Source organism: Bombina bombina, chromosome 1, assembly GCF_027579735.1.
Source record: "Bombina bombina isolate aBomBom1 chromosome 1, aBomBom1.pri, whole genome shotgun sequence".
In the NCBI taxonomy this organism is placed as follows: Eukaryota; Metazoa; Chordata; class Amphibia; order Anura; family Bombinatoridae; genus Bombina; species Bombina bombina.
Window position 1 is genome coordinate 443,046,452 of NC_069499.1, and position 17,528 is coordinate 443,063,979.

Here is a 17,528-nt window from a genome sequence, read left to right on the forward strand (position 1 = left end):
AATTACGGCGAGCAAGTTCTTGTGAGAACTTGCAGCCGTAGGGCTTTGGTAAATCGAGCCCTAAGACTTTTAATTTTAAGAAAGCAAATCAATAAATTAAGGAAACCATTAAATAACATAAATTGGGACAAAGTATTCTCTAATAAAAATAGAGAGGATAAATGGATAAACTTTGTTAAATAAATATACATATCAACACATACCACATATTTATAAAAGTAAAAGAAATAATTGCAAGCCAAGGTGGCTAAATAAAAATGTGTTAAGACAAATTAGGAAAAAACTTAGGGCACTTAAATTATTCAAAGAAAATAGTGCAGTCTCAACATACCAAATATATAAAAAATGTAACAAAGCATCATATTAACCAAAAGTAAAAATTAAAGATTAATTGCAAAGGATTCTAAGTCAAACCATAAAAGTTTTTTGAAGTACATAAATGGCAAAAAAATCTAAGGACAATCAAGGTGAAGAGCAGCATGATTAACAGCAACAGAGAGAAGGCCGAGGTACTAAACCAGTTCTTTTCTTCAGTATACACAAGAGAGAAACAAATGAGATATACTTTGAAACAAATTAGAACATACAAGTCCATACGATTAACTGGGTTATCTCTAGAGGATATCAGGAAATAAATGGATAATATTAAGGTAAATAAATCTCCAGGCCCAGATGGAATAAACCCAAGGTTTTTACAGGAACTTAGCATTGCTAAAGATAAACCTCTACTCTTAATTTTTCAAGACTCAATATCCTCAGGTATAGTACCCCAGGACTGGTGTACAAATTATGTGGTGCCACTTTTAAAAAAAAGAAAACAAGTCTGATCCAGGAAGCTATAGACCAGTTAGTCTGACATCAAAAGTGGGGAAGATACTTGAAGGGATTATAAAGTATTATATTGATGAGTATATTCATGTAAACAAGATTATGAGTTAAAATTAGCATGTTTTTTTGAGAAATAGATCATGTCAAACTAATCTAATTAGATTCTACGAGGAAGGAAGTAGAAAATATAGATAAAGGGGAATCAGTTGATACTTGCATTTTGCAAAGGTGTTTGATACAGTGCTGCATGATAGATTCATGTACAAAATGAAGGGACTATAGCTGGAAATGTTAGCTCATGGATAAATAACTGGATAAAAGACAGGGAGCAAAGAGCAGTAGTAAACTGATCATAATCAGATTGGACAAAGTAATCAGTGGAGACCCCCAGAGATCAGTACTGGGCACTGTTCTTTTTAATATTTTTATTAATGACTTGGAGGAAGGAATAAATAGAAACATATCTATTTTTGCAGATGATACAAAGTTATGTAAGGTCATTAGGTCAGGGCAGGGTTAACTTGCTTTACAAGAGTATCTACCAAAATTAGAAGAATGGGCAAGTAAATGGAAAATTAGATTTAAAGGGACAGTCTACACCAGAATTTTTATTGTTTTAAAAGATAGATAATCCCTTTATTACCCATTTCCCAGTTTGCATAACCAACACAGTTATAATAATATACTTTTAACCTCTGTGATTATCTTGTATCTAAGCCTCTGCAAACTGCCCCTTTTTTCAGTTCTTTTGACAGACTTGCAGTCTATCCAATCAGTGCCAGCTCCCAGATTACTTCACGTGCACGAGCACAGTGTTATCTATATGAAATATGTGAACTAACACCCTCTAGTGGTGAAAAACTGTTAAAATGCAATCTGAAAGAGGTGGGCTTCAAGGTCTAAGAAATTAGCATATGAACCTCCTAGGTTAAGCTTTCAACTAAGAATACCAAGAGAACAAAGCAAAATTGGTGATAAAGTAAATTGGAAAATTGTTTAAAATTACATGCTCTATCTGAATCATGAAAGTTTATTTTGGCCTAGACTGTCCCTTTAATACTGGAAAATGTAAGGTTCTACATTTTTGAAGTAAAAATAAGCAGTCAATTTATTATTTAAATGGGACTAGACTTAGCCAAACAGAGGAGGAAAGGGAGGAAAGGGATTTGGGAGTAGTAATATATAACAAGCTAAAGGCTTCTAAGGCTAATAAGATACTAGCATGTATTAAAAGAGGTATTGATGGGGGGACTTCTGGGCAGTGGCTATGACTGGTTGCAGCTTTGTCTGCTGCTTTAGCTTTGCGTCCTTATTTTGATCATCTCTCCTCAACTAGATGTCATCCGACATCGAACTACATACCTCTCATCTCAGCTAAAGATCTACTCTCTGAAGATATCCACAATATTAAGCTGGCTATCGACCATGGAGCTCTGAAATTATATTTAAGGTTGCGGCCTCCCAACATCCCCCCGACAGTTTACCTTCAAGACACTGTGGTAATTGATGCCTTGGATGTGTCGTATAAAAACCCTTTACTTTTCAAACCTGAGTGGCAGTCATACATGTGTACTTAATCCACACATTTCACACTACCCTTCATAGAATCTCCCATGGCTATGATAGAGGTGATCAAACGAGCACTAGAAGGCGTGTAGGAGTAATTCCAGAACTTCAGACAGGAGATCTCAGCTATGCTTACTCCAGCTCCTGCAGATGACAAGCGGTTCCTTATGAATACTATGGGGTCAATTTATCAAGTGCTATAGCGAATCATGTCCGCCCGGCATCGCTAAATGCCAACAGCATATGCAAGACTGAAACTTTGGGCGGATTCAGCAGCATCCGCTGCTTGTTAAATCCGGCCCTATACAAGAGCATACACACATCTGCAGAGATTTCATGGTGACCCTTTTAAAAAGCCATCTAAACCCCCAGAATTAACCCTTAACTACCTTGCCACGTTGTATCTGGATCTCTACCTGCTATAGAAACAGGCAACCACGCATCCCTAGCAAAGGTTGTAATTAGCCTCATGTGGTTATGGGTGATCATTTACCTTTTTGGAGACTCCTTCCAAAGTGGTTCACTGGTACCCAGTCATATTGCAGAGATCCTATTAGACTTGCTCTGAGGTCCAGAGTGGGTTAAAATAGTTGTTTCCTTACTCAGTGGCCCAGACATAATTTGGGAGGCATATGTGCCAAGACGCCTCTGGCAATTGAATATAATGCTGCCTTATACTCAGATCCTATATGACAGTTGGAAGATTTGAGGACTCTGAGTTTGGGGGTATTACTAGGTTGCAGAGGAAATAAGTTTATTAGATGTAATTAACTGTTGTTGTTTTTTCTTCTTTATTTATTGCAAACTACTTATTTTTGTTTATAAACATGGGTTACTATAACACAATCAACCAAACATATCCTGATCACCTATAACCATTTTTTTGAGAAATATCATTTATGCGTTTGCTACTTATATCTTTCCTTAAGTTAAAAACTGGATATGCCATCATTCCCTTAGATAATCTCGTTTCAAATAGGATTAGTCATGCTCCTATAGTAAGGCAGTTAGATATAGGTTAATCACAGAATTCTATAATTATTTATTGCACACCATATAAGGCATTTCTACACAGTCTTGCTGGCTCAACCTTTATCTCCTATATATATGTAGGAAGGTGAGACTGTTGACTACATGATTGATCCACCATTTCTCTTCCCTAAGCAATACAGTCTGCAATTGACCTGATATTTGAACCTATAAACAGGAACTACTTTATTTAATGGGAAACACCCAGTATCTTTCATTATATTCTTCAGGAATCTAGCTTACCACGATAGTGTTGCTTGACTAACTGCGACCGGGGAAGTCGGGCATATTTGACTTTCTTCCCATACTGGGAACTCATCCTTCATTAAGTGTTTTCCCTCATTGGCAGATACAAAGTTCTGATATCTCCAGAAGTATTAATATTCACTACAGTAAGCAATCTGTTCACTCACTAATGATTCTACTTTTCGAAAGTACGCTAGAAGTTTTACTATATGTGTTATGCTTCTACTTACATCAGGACAGCCACTCATGCTACTCTATAAGACTTTAAGGGTGGTTCATTCCCCATGTTAATTTACTATTACTTTATTCATTCTATTATCTTATGACAACTTCTTTGTATTTCATAATTATCAGAGGCCTAAGAGAGACCGTCTATATCATTAGCATTCCTCCAAACTAATTCTACTCGTCTGGTTCCATGAGCAGCTCTATGAAGTCCTGGAGGAATTTGTATCCTATATCTTATATAAAATGAGGTTTCATATATGCTAACTAATAATAATACTGTAACAGTAACTTTTCATTTTTGTCATATGCTTATCTACTGTTGCAATTGCTAACAACCTCAATAAAACATTAAAGCATTAAAAAGAGGAATTGATGCAAGGGAGAAAAGCATAATTCGGTAACTCTGTAAATCCCTGGTAAGACCTCACCTTGAGTATGGAGTGCAGTTCTGGGGACCAATCTCAAAAAAACATTGCAAAAAGTTCAGAGAAGGGCCACAACGCTAATAAGGGGAATGGAGAATTTAAGCTATGAGGAGAGGTTAGCCAAACTAGGCGCTTGAGAGGTTCTGTTTTCTCTAGAAAAAAGGCGCTTGAGAGGTGACATGATTACTTTATATAAATATATTCAAGGCCCATATACCGAGATGGCAGAAGCTCTGTTTATTCCAAGAAAATTGTTTGTGACAAGAGGTCACAATTTAAAGGGACAGTCAACACCAAAATTGTCATTGTTTAAAAAGATAGATAATGTCTTTACCCCAGCTTAGCACAACCAACATTGTTTTATTAATATACTTTATAACATTTAAACCTCTAAATTTCTGCCTGTTTCTAAGACACTACAGACAGCCTCTTATCACATGCTTTTTTATTTGCTTTTCACAACAGGAAACTGCTAGTTCATGTGGGCCATATAGATAACATTGTGCTCACGCCCATGAAGTTGTGCACAACACAGCACTAACTGGCTAAAATTCAAATCGATAGATAATTAATAACAAGTCATGTGATCTGAGGGCTGTCATGGAGGCTTAAACACAAGGTAATCACAGAGGTAAAAACTATATTTATATAACCATGTTACCTGTGCAAAACTGGGGAATGAATAATAAAGGAATTTCTTCTCCCCATAGACTTCAATGGAGCACAATTAAAAAAAAAATGTTAATACTTATCCCTTGCTCACTAACCTGAACCGCAATAGATCTACAGCGCTGAACACAAAGGGAGTCATGCATATTTTACATTCCAATGTTTTTCACATAGAAGGAAATTTTCTTTTTATTTTTAAATATATATATATGATTATTTTTTTAAATAAATACGTCTATACCTATATATCTATATGAATATATACAGGTATACATACATTTGTACACACATATATACACATATAAACTCACCGGCCACTTTATTAGGTACACCTGTTCAATTGCTTATTAACACAAATTGCTAATCAGCCAATCACATAGCAGCAACTCAATGCATTTAGACATCTACAAGTGGTGAAGACAACTTGCTGAAGTCCAATCCGAGTGAATTTGAACGTGGCATGGTTGTTGGTGGCAGACAGGCTGGTCTGAGTATTTAAAAAACTGTTGATCTACTGGGATTTTTACGCACAACCATTTCTAGGGTTTACAGAGAATGGTCCGAAAAAGAGAAAATATCCAATTAGTAGCAGTTGTGTGGACAACAATGCCTTGTTGATGTCAGACGTCAGAGTAGAATGGGCAGACTGGTTTGAGATGATAGAAAGGCAACAGTAACTCAAATAACCACTCCACCAGGGTATGCAGAATACCATCTCTGAATGTCGAACCTTGAAGCAGATGGGCTACAGCAGCAGAAGATCACACCGGGTGCCACACCTGTCAGCTAAGAACAGGAAAATGAGGCTACAATTCACACAGGCTTACCAAAATTGGACAATAGAAGATTGGAAAAATGTTGCCTGGTCTGATGAGCCTTGATTTAAGCTGCGACATTCAGATGGTAGGGTCAGAATTTGGCATAAACAACATGAAAGCATGGATCCATCCTGCCTTGTATCAACGGTTCAGGCTGGTGGTGTAATGGTGTGGGGGATATTTTCTTGGCACACTTTGGGCCCCTTAGTACCAATTGAGCATTGTTTAAATGCCAGGACTACCTGAGTATTGTTGCTGACCATGTCCTTTCCTTTATGACTACAGTGTACCCATCTTCTGATGGCTACTTCCAGCAGGATAATGTACCATGTCAAAAAGCTCCAATGGCCTCCACCGTCACCAGATCTCAATCCAATAGAGCTTTAGGATGTGGTGAAACAGGAGATTCACTTCATGGATGTGCAGCCGACAAATCTGCAACAACTGCGTGAGGAATGTTTCCAACACATTGTTGAATCTAAGCCACATAGAATTAAGGCAGTTCTGAAGGCAAAAGGTGGTCTAACCCGGTACTAGCAAGTTGTACCTAATAACTATATAGGAATATAACTATATAGGAATATAACTATATAGGAATATATATTTAAAAATAAAAATTATTTTCTTCTATGTGAAGAACATTGGAATGTAAAAAAATTACAGTAAATACACAATAAAACACTATAAAATATTAAAATTTAATAAAAATATTTTTTCTTGTTTTTAGGTATTTGAGCAGAAAGAGCTTCAACGTGTATATATATAACTAGAGAAGAAAGTTTAAACAGTGCTTCCAGGGGGGATAATTCACATACACATAGGGAAATACAATGAATAAATAATTCCTGTGTTAAAACTGTACTTGTTTAAAACATATAAGCCAAAATAACTGCTCACCTGTAATAACTGCAGAGATGAGTGGTAAATGATCCGTTTTAGGTTGTGTTTAGAAACTCCAGTGTTGAATCTCCAGTCTATGTTGAAGTATCTTTAGGTTTAAAATATCAGCCGTCTTTATCCCTGAAAAGTGGATCAGGAGTGTAGAAAAAAAAACTTAACTCACTGTACTGGTAGCAGTGAGTGTATTTGAGATGGTTTACAATATTCTCTAGAGCTTGGCCATAAAAAAAATAATAATTAAAAATAAATGAGTGAAAAATAAATAAAATCACTATATATCACTATGTATTAAAATAATTGATTGCCTATTTGCTGGCAAAATATTTTCTGCTGCAGGGTAGCGTGCCGAGCGTACAGCCGGAAATACCGGAAGTGACGTCACAAATGAGCATCATGTGACCTTGCGTGTTTCGTGAGCGTCTATGCTCAATTAGTCAGAGGATAATCTGCTGCCATCTCTTGCAGGCTTAAATAGTGTGTTAATTAGATGATGGCTGTTCTAATTGAATTATTGAATTGTAATTTTGTGGAGGAGTATTTTTGCAATTTCAAACAGCTGCCACTAGGGTATGCCACATTAACATAAATATTATAAAGTTCATTGTTGGTGCTATCTCTACTCCTTCTACATTCTTTTATCCTCATCACCCTTAAAAATAGCAGCCTATTTTTTATCTTTTAATATATCTTTAAAAGAAGAATACATGGAAAATCATTCAGTTAATAACTATTCTTTTGGAAATTATTTTGACATTAAGAAAAAGAAAAGAACATGGTCAATAAATAGGGAAACGCCCGAACCAGACCCCATAACTACACAAATTAACCCAAAATCATTACTAAGAAGACTTGAGAAACTAAAAAGACGAAGTCAGCAACTGGAATTATTATTATTATTGGCTAACGGCTAGATTTAGAGTTTTGTCGGTAAGGACCCGCGTAGCTAAAGCTGGCTTTTTTCTGGCCGCACCATAAAAATAACTCTGGTATTGAGAGTCCACATAAAGGCTGCGTTAGGCTCCAAAAAAGGAGCGTAGAGCAGATTTAACGCAGCTTCAACTCTCGATACCAGAGTTGCTTACGCAAGCGGCCAGCCTCAAAAACGTGCTCGTGCACGATTCCCCCATAGGAAACAATGGAGCTGTTTGAGCTGAAAAAAAACCTAACACCTGCAAAAAAGCCGCGTTCAGCTCCTAACGCAGCCCCATTGTTTGCTATGCGGAAACACTTCCTACGTCTGCACCTAACACCCTAACATGTACTCCGAGTCTAAACACCCCTAACCTTACACTTATTAACCCCTAATCTGCCGCCCCCACATTCGCTGACCCCTGCATATTATTATTAACCCCTAATCTGCCGCTCCGTAAACCGCCGCTACTTACATTATCCCTATGTACCCCTAATCTGCTGCCCTAACATCGCCGACCCCTATATTATATTTATTAACCCCTAATCTGCCCCCCACAACGTCGCCTCCACCTGCCTACACTTATTAACCCCTAATCTGCCGAGCGGACCTGAGCGCTACTATAATAAAGTTATTAACCCCTAATCCGCCTCACTAACCCTATAATAAATAGTATTAACCCATAATCTGCCCTCCCTAACATCGCCGACACCTAACTTCAAACATTAACCCCTAATCTGCCGACTGGAGCTCACCGCTATTCTAATAAATGTATTAACCCCTAAAGCTAAGTCTAACCCTAACACTAACACCCCCCTAACGAAATTAATTAACTCTTATATTATTCCTATTTAAAGCTAAATACTTACCTGTAAAAAAAAACCTAATATAGCTACAATATAAATTATAATTATATTATAGCTATTTTAGGATTAATATTTATTTTACAGGTAACTTTGTATTTATTTTAACCAGGTACAATAGCTATTAAATAGTTAAGAACTATTTAATAGCTAAAATAGTTAAAATAATTACAAAATTACCTGTAAAATAAATCCTAACCTAAGTTACAATTAAACCTAACACTACACTATCAATAAATTAATTAAATAAACTACCTACAATTACCTACAATTAACCTAACACTACACTATCAATAAATTAATTAAATACAATTCCTACAAATAAATACAATTAAATAAACTAGCTAAAGTACAAAAAATAAAAAAGAACTAAGTTACAAAAAATAAAAAAATATTTACAAACATAAGAAAAATATTACAACAATTTTAAACTAATTATACCTACTCTAAGCCCCCTAATAAAATAACAAAGCCCCCCAAAATAAAAAAATGCCCTACCCTATTCTAAATTACTAAAGTTCAAAGCTCTTTTACCTTACCAGCCCTGAACAGGGCCCTTTGCGGGGCATGCCCCAAGAAGTTCAGCTCTTTTGCCTGTAAAAAAAAACATACAATACCCAAGGTCCCCAACATTACAACCCACCACCCACATACCCCTAATCTAACCCAAACCCCCTTAAATAAACCTAACACTAAGCCCCTGAAGATCTTCCTACCTTGTCTTCACCTCACCGGATTCACCGATCTGTCCAGAAGAGCTCCTCCGATGTCCTGATCCAAGCCCAAGCGGGGGGCTGAAGAGGTCCATGATCCAGCTGAAGTCTTCATCCAAGCGGGAGCTGAAGAGGTCCATGATCCAGCTGAAGTCTTCATCCAAGCGGGGCAAGAAGAGGTCCTCCATCCGATTGAAGTCTTCATCCAAGCGGCATCCATCCGGAGAGGAGCGGCAGCATCCTGAAGACCTCCGACGCGGAACATCCATCCTGGCCGACGACTGAACGACGAATGACGGTTCCTTTAAATGACGTCATCCAAGATGGCGTCCCTCGAATTCCGATTGGCTGATAGGATTCTATCAGCCAATCGGAATTAAGGTAGGAATATTATGATTGGCTGATGGAATCAGCCAATCAGAATCAAGTTCAATCCGATTGGCTGATCCAATCAGCCAATCAGATTGAGCTTGCATTCTATTGGCTGTTCCGATCAGCTTTGAACTTTAGTAATTTAGAATAGGGTAGGGCATTTTTTTATTTTGGGGGGCTTTGTTATTTTATTAGGGGGCTTAGAGTAGGTGTAATTAGTTTAAAATTGTTGTTTTATTTTTCTTATGTTTGTAAATATTTTTTATTTTTTGTAACTTAGTTCTTTTTTATTTTTTGTACTTTAGCTAGTTTATTTAATTGTATTTATTTGTAGGAATTGTATTTAATTAATTTATTGATAGTGTAGTGTTAGGTTAATTGTAGGTAATTGTAGGTAGTTTATTTAATTAATTTATTGATAGTGTAGTGTTAGGTTTAATTGTAACTTAGGTTAGGATTTATTTTACAGGTAATTTTGTAATTATTTTAACTATTTTAGCTATTAAATAGTTCTTAACTATTTAATAGCTATTGTACCTGGTTAAAATAAATACAAAGTTACCTGTAAAATAAATATAAATCCTAAAATAGCTATAATATAATTATAATTTATGTTGTAGCTATATTAGGATTTATTTCGTTAGATTTAAATTATATTTAATTTAGGGGGGTGTTAGTGTTAGGGTTAGACTTAGCTTTAGGGGTTAATACATTTATTAGACTAGCGGTGAGCTCCAGTCTGCAGATTAGGGGTTAATGTTTGAAGTTAGGTGTCGGCGATGTTAGGGAGGGCAGATTAGGGGTTAATACTATTTATTATAGGGTTAGTGAGGCGGATTAGGGGTTAATAACTTTATAATAATAGCGGTGCGGTCCGGTCGGCAGATTAGGGGTTAATAGGTGTAGGTAGCTGGCGGCGACGTTGTGGGGGGCAGGTTAGGGGTTAATAAATATAATACAGGGGTCGGCGGTGTTAGGGGCAGCAGATTAGGGGTTAATAAGTGTAGGCAGGTGGAGGCGATATTGAGGGGGGCAGATTAGGGCAGGTTAGGGGTTAATAAATATAATACAGGGGTCGGCGGTGTTATGGGCAGCAGATTAGGGGTACATAAGTATAACATAGGTGGCGGCGCTTTGCGGTCAGCAGATTAGGGGTTAATAGGCGTAGGTAGCTGGCGGCGACGTTGTGGGGGGCAGGTTAGGGGTTAATAAATATAATACAGGGGTCGGCGGTGTTAGGGGCAGCAGATTAGGGGTTAATAAGTGTAGGCAGGTGGAGGCGACGTTGAGGGGGGCAGATTAGGGGTTAATAAATATAATATAGGGGTCGGCGGTGTTAGGGGCAGCAGATTAGGGGTACATAAGGATAACGTAGGTGGCGGCGCTTTGCGGTCGGCAGATTAGGGGTTAATTATTGTAGGTAGCTGGCGGCGACGTTGTGGGGGGCAGGTTAGGGGTTAATAAATATAATACAGGGGTCGGCGGTGTTAGGGGCAGCAGATTAGGGGTACATAAGGATAACGTAGGTGGCGGTCGGCAGATTAGGGGTTAAAAAAATGTAATTGAGTGGCGGCGATGTGGGGGGACCTCGGTTTAGGGGTACATAGGTAGTTTATGGGTGTTAGTGTACTTTAGAGTACAGTAGTTAAGAGCTTTATAAACCGGCGTTAGCCCAGAAAGCTCTTAACTACTGACTTTTTTCCTGCGGCTGGAGTTTTGTCGTTAGATGTCTAACGCTCACTTCAGACACGACTCTAAATACCGGAGTTAGAAAGATCCCATTGAAAAGATAGGATACCCAATTGACGTAAGGGGATCTGCGGTATGGAAAAGTCGCGGCTGAAAAGTGAGCGTTAGACCCTATTTTGAGTGACTCCAAATACCGGAGGTAGCCTAAAACCAGCGTTAGGAGCCTCTAACGCTGGTTTTCACGGCTAACGCCAAACTCTAAATCTAGGCCTAAGAAAATTATCAAAAATTAAATTTAATACCAAAAGGACTACAATTAACAAAAACACAGATATTCAATTCAACAGATATTGAATTAATTACTGAACGGGAGGAAGCCATAGAAATATGCTCCAACACATTCTTAAAAATACTCATTAATAACAGAGAACAGAATCTTGATAAAATAGGAAAAGAAATCCTAGAAATAAGACAAAAACTACAACGATTTAATGAAGATGTCTATTATAAGCAATTAGACAAAGATATTGAAAGCAGAACAAACAAACTAGAAATAGACATCATCAAAAAGAAAAAGAAAGTACTAGAAAGAGATATAAATACTAGAAAAACAGCATTGGATGAAAATACAGCTGATATAGAGGGAGATGAATTTATAGATGCAATAGGCACACCGAATATAGAGGTGTTTCCAAACACAGAGAATAGATTTTTTATGTACACTCATATAAATGACAAAAATCCATCGGGAGTAGGAATAAATACAAGTAGAAACCGAAATAGAAAACCTAGCACAAATAGAAATAACAGGCAAACCTACTTCAGGCAATATAATGAAAATAGAAATCATAATACTAACAAAAGTCATACACAAAATACAGATAGATGGCCAGATAGAAACGGGAAGGTAGATTTAGCTACAATAGAAATGGAGATAAACAAAAAGACAATAGATTTTTTGAGCACAATAATGTTCATCACAATAACGACCACCAGACACATTTTTTATGATTAAGAGAAAGGAGAGAATCAATACAGAAACCTTACATTCCACAAGACTGAGAGCAGAAAGAGTAGAAACACTGTCACACAACATTCGAACACAACAAAGATCAACACCACAGAAAAGGTGTTGAGAAAAGAGGAAGAGGGTGTAGAGCAGGAAAACAGAAACAAGCAAAGAAGAGAAATTGGCAAACAAGGCAGTGACCAGTCTAATCCCAGATGAAATAACAAAAGTTAAAATCTTCAGTCTGTCAAGTGGCGTACTTACAGAAAGAGAGGAAGACCTCCTGAGAAAAGGTCTTTTATTCGCTCCTAGCAAAAAAAACATCCATTTACACTATTTGTGGATTGCAACAAATATATAAGAAAATTAACACTACAACGTAAATTTCAAAAAACAAAAAGTAACAAGCTAGGAAGGAATACATATTCAACAAGAATGAAACAGTAATATTACCCTGACAGAAGGTAATCAACTAACAATAGATTTACTAGAGAGTCTAGAAACAGAAAATTGCAAAGAAATGAGGGAAGAAAGAACCATAACACATAACCATTTCAAATCAAAATCGTTTTTTACCCCATACATTCAAAAGGTCAGTACATCTCTATGTTTGAAGACATGGTATTAAATGACCTGGAATCCATGTGTAAACACTTTAAAATAAGCCAGAAAAACATAACCAACAAAGAAGAGAAAATTCTTTCAGATCTAAGCAAAGATCACAACTTGGTATTTAGAGAAGCAGACAAAGGCGGCTCAATTGTGGTACAAAATAGGAGTGACTATATTAAAGAAGCAACCAGAATACTATCGGATACAGACACGTATAAAGTATTAGCCAAAAAATCCAACTATAAAATTCTCTGGGGGATATGATGAGTTAAACATTAAAGCATAAAAGAGCTCTATTCTAAATGAAGAAGAATACAAATTTCTAAATCTAGACACGCCAAAAACGGCCACCTTTTACCATTTACCCAAAATCCACAAAGACATACTCAACCCCCCAGGAAGACCTATCATCTTGGGTATAAATAGCCTAAGAAACAACTTATCAGAATATGTGGACCAATTTCTCTAACCAATTGTCCCTTCCATAAAATCATACATTCGAGATACCACACACCTTTTATCAATATTAAAAGATAAGAAATGGGAAGAGCGATACTCTTTAGCCACCCTGGACGTCACAGTCCTGTACACATCAATACCACATGAAAAGGGTATACTGGCAGTGAAAGAATAATTAACTACAGAAACTAATATAAAAGAAAACCAGATTACATTAATTGGAGAAGCTATTAACTTCATACTAACCAGAAACTACTTTGAATTTGAAAGAAAGTTATTCCTACAAAAATGCGGCACAGCGACGGGCACAAAATTTGCCACAAGTTTTGCTAACATGTACATGGGCGTCTTTGAACAGCAATATATTTGGGCAAATAATAACTACATACAGAATATTGTCATGTGGAAAAGATTCATAGACGATATAGTCATAATTTCAAAAGAAAGTGAGAATAGCTTCAACAAATTTGTTAACATTCTAAACCAGAATAACTGGAATCTAAGATTCACTAAATTATGGAACACAAAAGAAATTAACTTTTTAGACATCACCATTTTCATAGAAGATAACAAGATTCAAACAAAAGTCTATACCAAAGATACTGACACCAACGGCTATTTACATGCCAAGAGCAATCACAATAAAAACAGAATAAACAATATACTGTACGGTCAATTCCAGCGCATCAAACGGAACTGTTCAAAAACAGATGATTTTGAACAAGCAGCAGGAATACTCAAACAAAAAATACACAGTAGGAAATACAACAAAGGAACTGTAGATAAAGCATATGACAAAATAAAAGGAACGGACAAAGAAAACCTACTCATAACCACCAATAAAAACAAAATAAAAACAAGCATAAACACACTAGTTATGACACATCAGAATACCAGATGCCTAGATTCCTAACTACTTTTAATAATGCAACAAGGGACAGAGAAAAAGTGCTGAATAAACACTGGCACATTCTAAAAAAGGACCCTCTTTTGAGAGAAAATATACCTGAATATCCTAAAATTACATACAAGAAAAACCTCAATTTCAAGAACATACTTGCACCAACAAAACTTAAAAAAGAAAAATCCTCAAAACAAGAATAATGAATAAATACAAAAACGAAGGGATTTTACAAGCAACAGGAAAAACTGCATATGCTGCGAATACACCAGTAGGAACAAAGAAGAAAATAAATGGATCACAGATGGGGAAAATAATAAATTTAAAATAGCAAGCTTTATGAACTGTGGTATACCAGCTTACGTGTAGCTGCAATAAGTCCTATATAGGCAGAAAAAAAGAGAACTCTAAAAACAAGAGTACTGGAACACGTTAAAAATGTCACAAGCGGGGGTGGTGGAACCGGCATCCGAGAGGAATAGCCGCACTGTAGCTCTGACGGTAACCTCTCCTAGATCCGCAAATAAGGGTCATTTCACTGGCCGCTCCGCAATAGTAGGAGACTAAACTATGTAGAACCAGATGTAAGCCCTAAAAACATTGTTGAATCACAGAGAGAAGCAGTCATACTCCGGTCCGAAAACGGGGTCTACAAAACTGCTGCCATCTTGAAGCCCTGACAGGCTGTAAATAGACAGAATACGCAGCTTACAGAGAATGGACAGTTCTATACACGGAGCAAACGAATACTAAGGGGATTCATGTGAAGTACTTATGCGATAGTACCAACAGATATTAAGGTATGAACCCCTTAAAAATGCCTAATAGCAATATATATTTATCTTAGCCCCCTGGAGAGAGGCTTCAAAGGCAAGATGCCACTTAGATAGGATAATGGTCCCTAGAAGGACCTTTGGGACATTGAGGCTATCAAATACAAAATGCCACGGGGTAATGTGTGCCTTGACATTCTGATCTACACAAATGAGGGGCTACAGACATGCTACTCACAAATTCTATCTTAAGCCATTCTAAACAACGGTATGTCTGCCCATATAATCACCTGTCTGTAATACATATCTCTATTGAAAGCATTATTATCATCTCTACCTTGGGGACACTTTATATGTATATGCTTTATTTAGCACATAATAACTTTCTGAGCTTGCACTGAGGTCTCTGGGATACATCACTTTACTGAGTGCTATAATGTCGCCTAAAAAATTGAAAAAGGCAGAGAAATCAAGCAAGGCCCCTGCCACATCTCATCAAACAGTGAATTCATATTTCAAGCTACCAGATCAAACTCCTGTTAGCAAACCAATAGTCTCCAAAACCCAAAAGCCAGATATTTCATCATCAGAGGATGAAGAAACAGATATGGCAGGAGTATATTTGTTGATGAGTGAGGACAGGTATGGGGGGGCTGCATTGGTAAGGGCTTTGTAGGTCAAAGTGAGAATTTTGAATTTAATTCTGCTGTGAATGGGGAGCCAGTGAAGGGACTCACAGAGGGGTGCGGCATATACAGAGCGTCGGGAGAGGTGGATTAGCCTAGCAGAGGCATTTAGGATGGATTGAAGGGGGGAGAGGCGGGAGAGAGGAAGGCCAGTTAGTAGGTTGTTACAGTAGTCAAGCCAGGAAATTACTAGGGAATGGATTAGCTGTTTAGTAGTTTCAGCGCTCAGAAAAGGACGGATTTTGGAGATATTGCGTAGGTGGTTGCGACAGGATGAAGAGAACGATTGGATGTGGGGTATGAAGGACAGATTGGAGTCGAGTGTAACTCCAAGGCAGCGGACTTGGGGTGATGGGGAGATAGTGGTGTCACCGACAGTGATAGTAAAGTTAGAAACTGGAGTAGAATTAGTTGGGGGGATTAGAAGAAGCTCAGTCTTGGACATGTTGATTTTTAGGTGGTAAGAGGCCATCCAGGAAGAAATGCCAGATAAGCAGCTGCTGATGTGGGAAAGGACAGACGGAGAGAGTGCAGGAGTGGATAGGTAGATCTGAGTATCATCAGCATAGAGGTGATAGTTGAAGCCATAGCTACTAATAAGTTGACCCAGCGAGGAAGTATAAATAGAGAAGAGTAGAGGGCCTAGAACAGAGCCTTGAGGTACTCCAACAGACAGAGGCAGTGGAGAGGATGAGTCACCAGCAAATGAGACAGAAAAGGATCTATTAGAGAGATAAGAGTGGATCCAGGAGAGGGCAATGTCACAGAGTCCAAGGGAGCTGAGAGTCCGTAAGAGGAGGGGATGGTCAACAGTGTCAAAGGCAGCAGACAGGTCAAGTAAGATAAGTATAGAATAGTGGCCATTGTTTTTAGCAGAAAGAAGATCGTTCGTAACCTTGGTGAGGGCAGTCTCAGTTGAGTGTTGGGGACGGAAGCCAGATTGCAGGGGGTCAAGCAGTGAGTTGGAGGATAGGAAGTGTGTTAGGCGATCGAAAACTAGTTTTTCTAGGACTTTAGAAGCTAGCGGAAGTAGTGATATGGGGCGGTAGTTTGCAGGAGAATTGGGGTCGAGGGAGGGTTTTTTGAGGATGGGGGTGACCTTTGCATGTTTGAATGATGATGGAAATCAACCAGTAGTAAGGGATCGGTTGAATATGTGAGTAAGAGCTGGGGTGAGGGTAGAGGACAGAGAGGGTATTAGATGTGAATGGATAGGGTCAAGGGGGCATGTAGTGAGGTGTGAGGAAGATATTAGGGAACTCACTTCATTCTCAGTGGTTGGGGGGAAGGTACTGAGAGTGTTGGAGGGGGTGACCGGGGGTGCAGTTGAAAGGTTGCAGTCTTGTGGTGGGATGTTGCTTCTGATGGTAAGTGTTTTGTTGAAAAAGTAATCTGCCAAGTCTTGAGCACTAAAGTCAGATGAGGGGGGTGGTGCAGGTGGATAGAGGAGAGTGTTGAAAGTGGAGAAGAGACGTTTAGGGTTTGAGGAGTGAGAAGATATGATAGAAGAGAAGTAGTTTTGCTTGGCTAAGTGAAGGGCAGAGGAGTAAGAATAAAGAATGAACTTATAGTGTAGGAAATCGTGTTCAGAGCGGGATTTCCTCCAGGCACGTTCAGCAGCACGGGAGCATTTTTGTAGATAGCGTGTTTGCTGAGAGTGCCAGGGCTGGAGCTGACGACGTGGGGTTTTGCGTATTTGTGGAGGAGCAAGGGTGTCGAGTGCAGAGGAAAGAGTATTGTTATAGTGGTCTGTAGCAAGGTCAGGGCAGGATACCATGGAAGTGTGGGGAAGGTGTTTTTGAATAAGGTTAGAAAGTTGGAGAGGATCCACA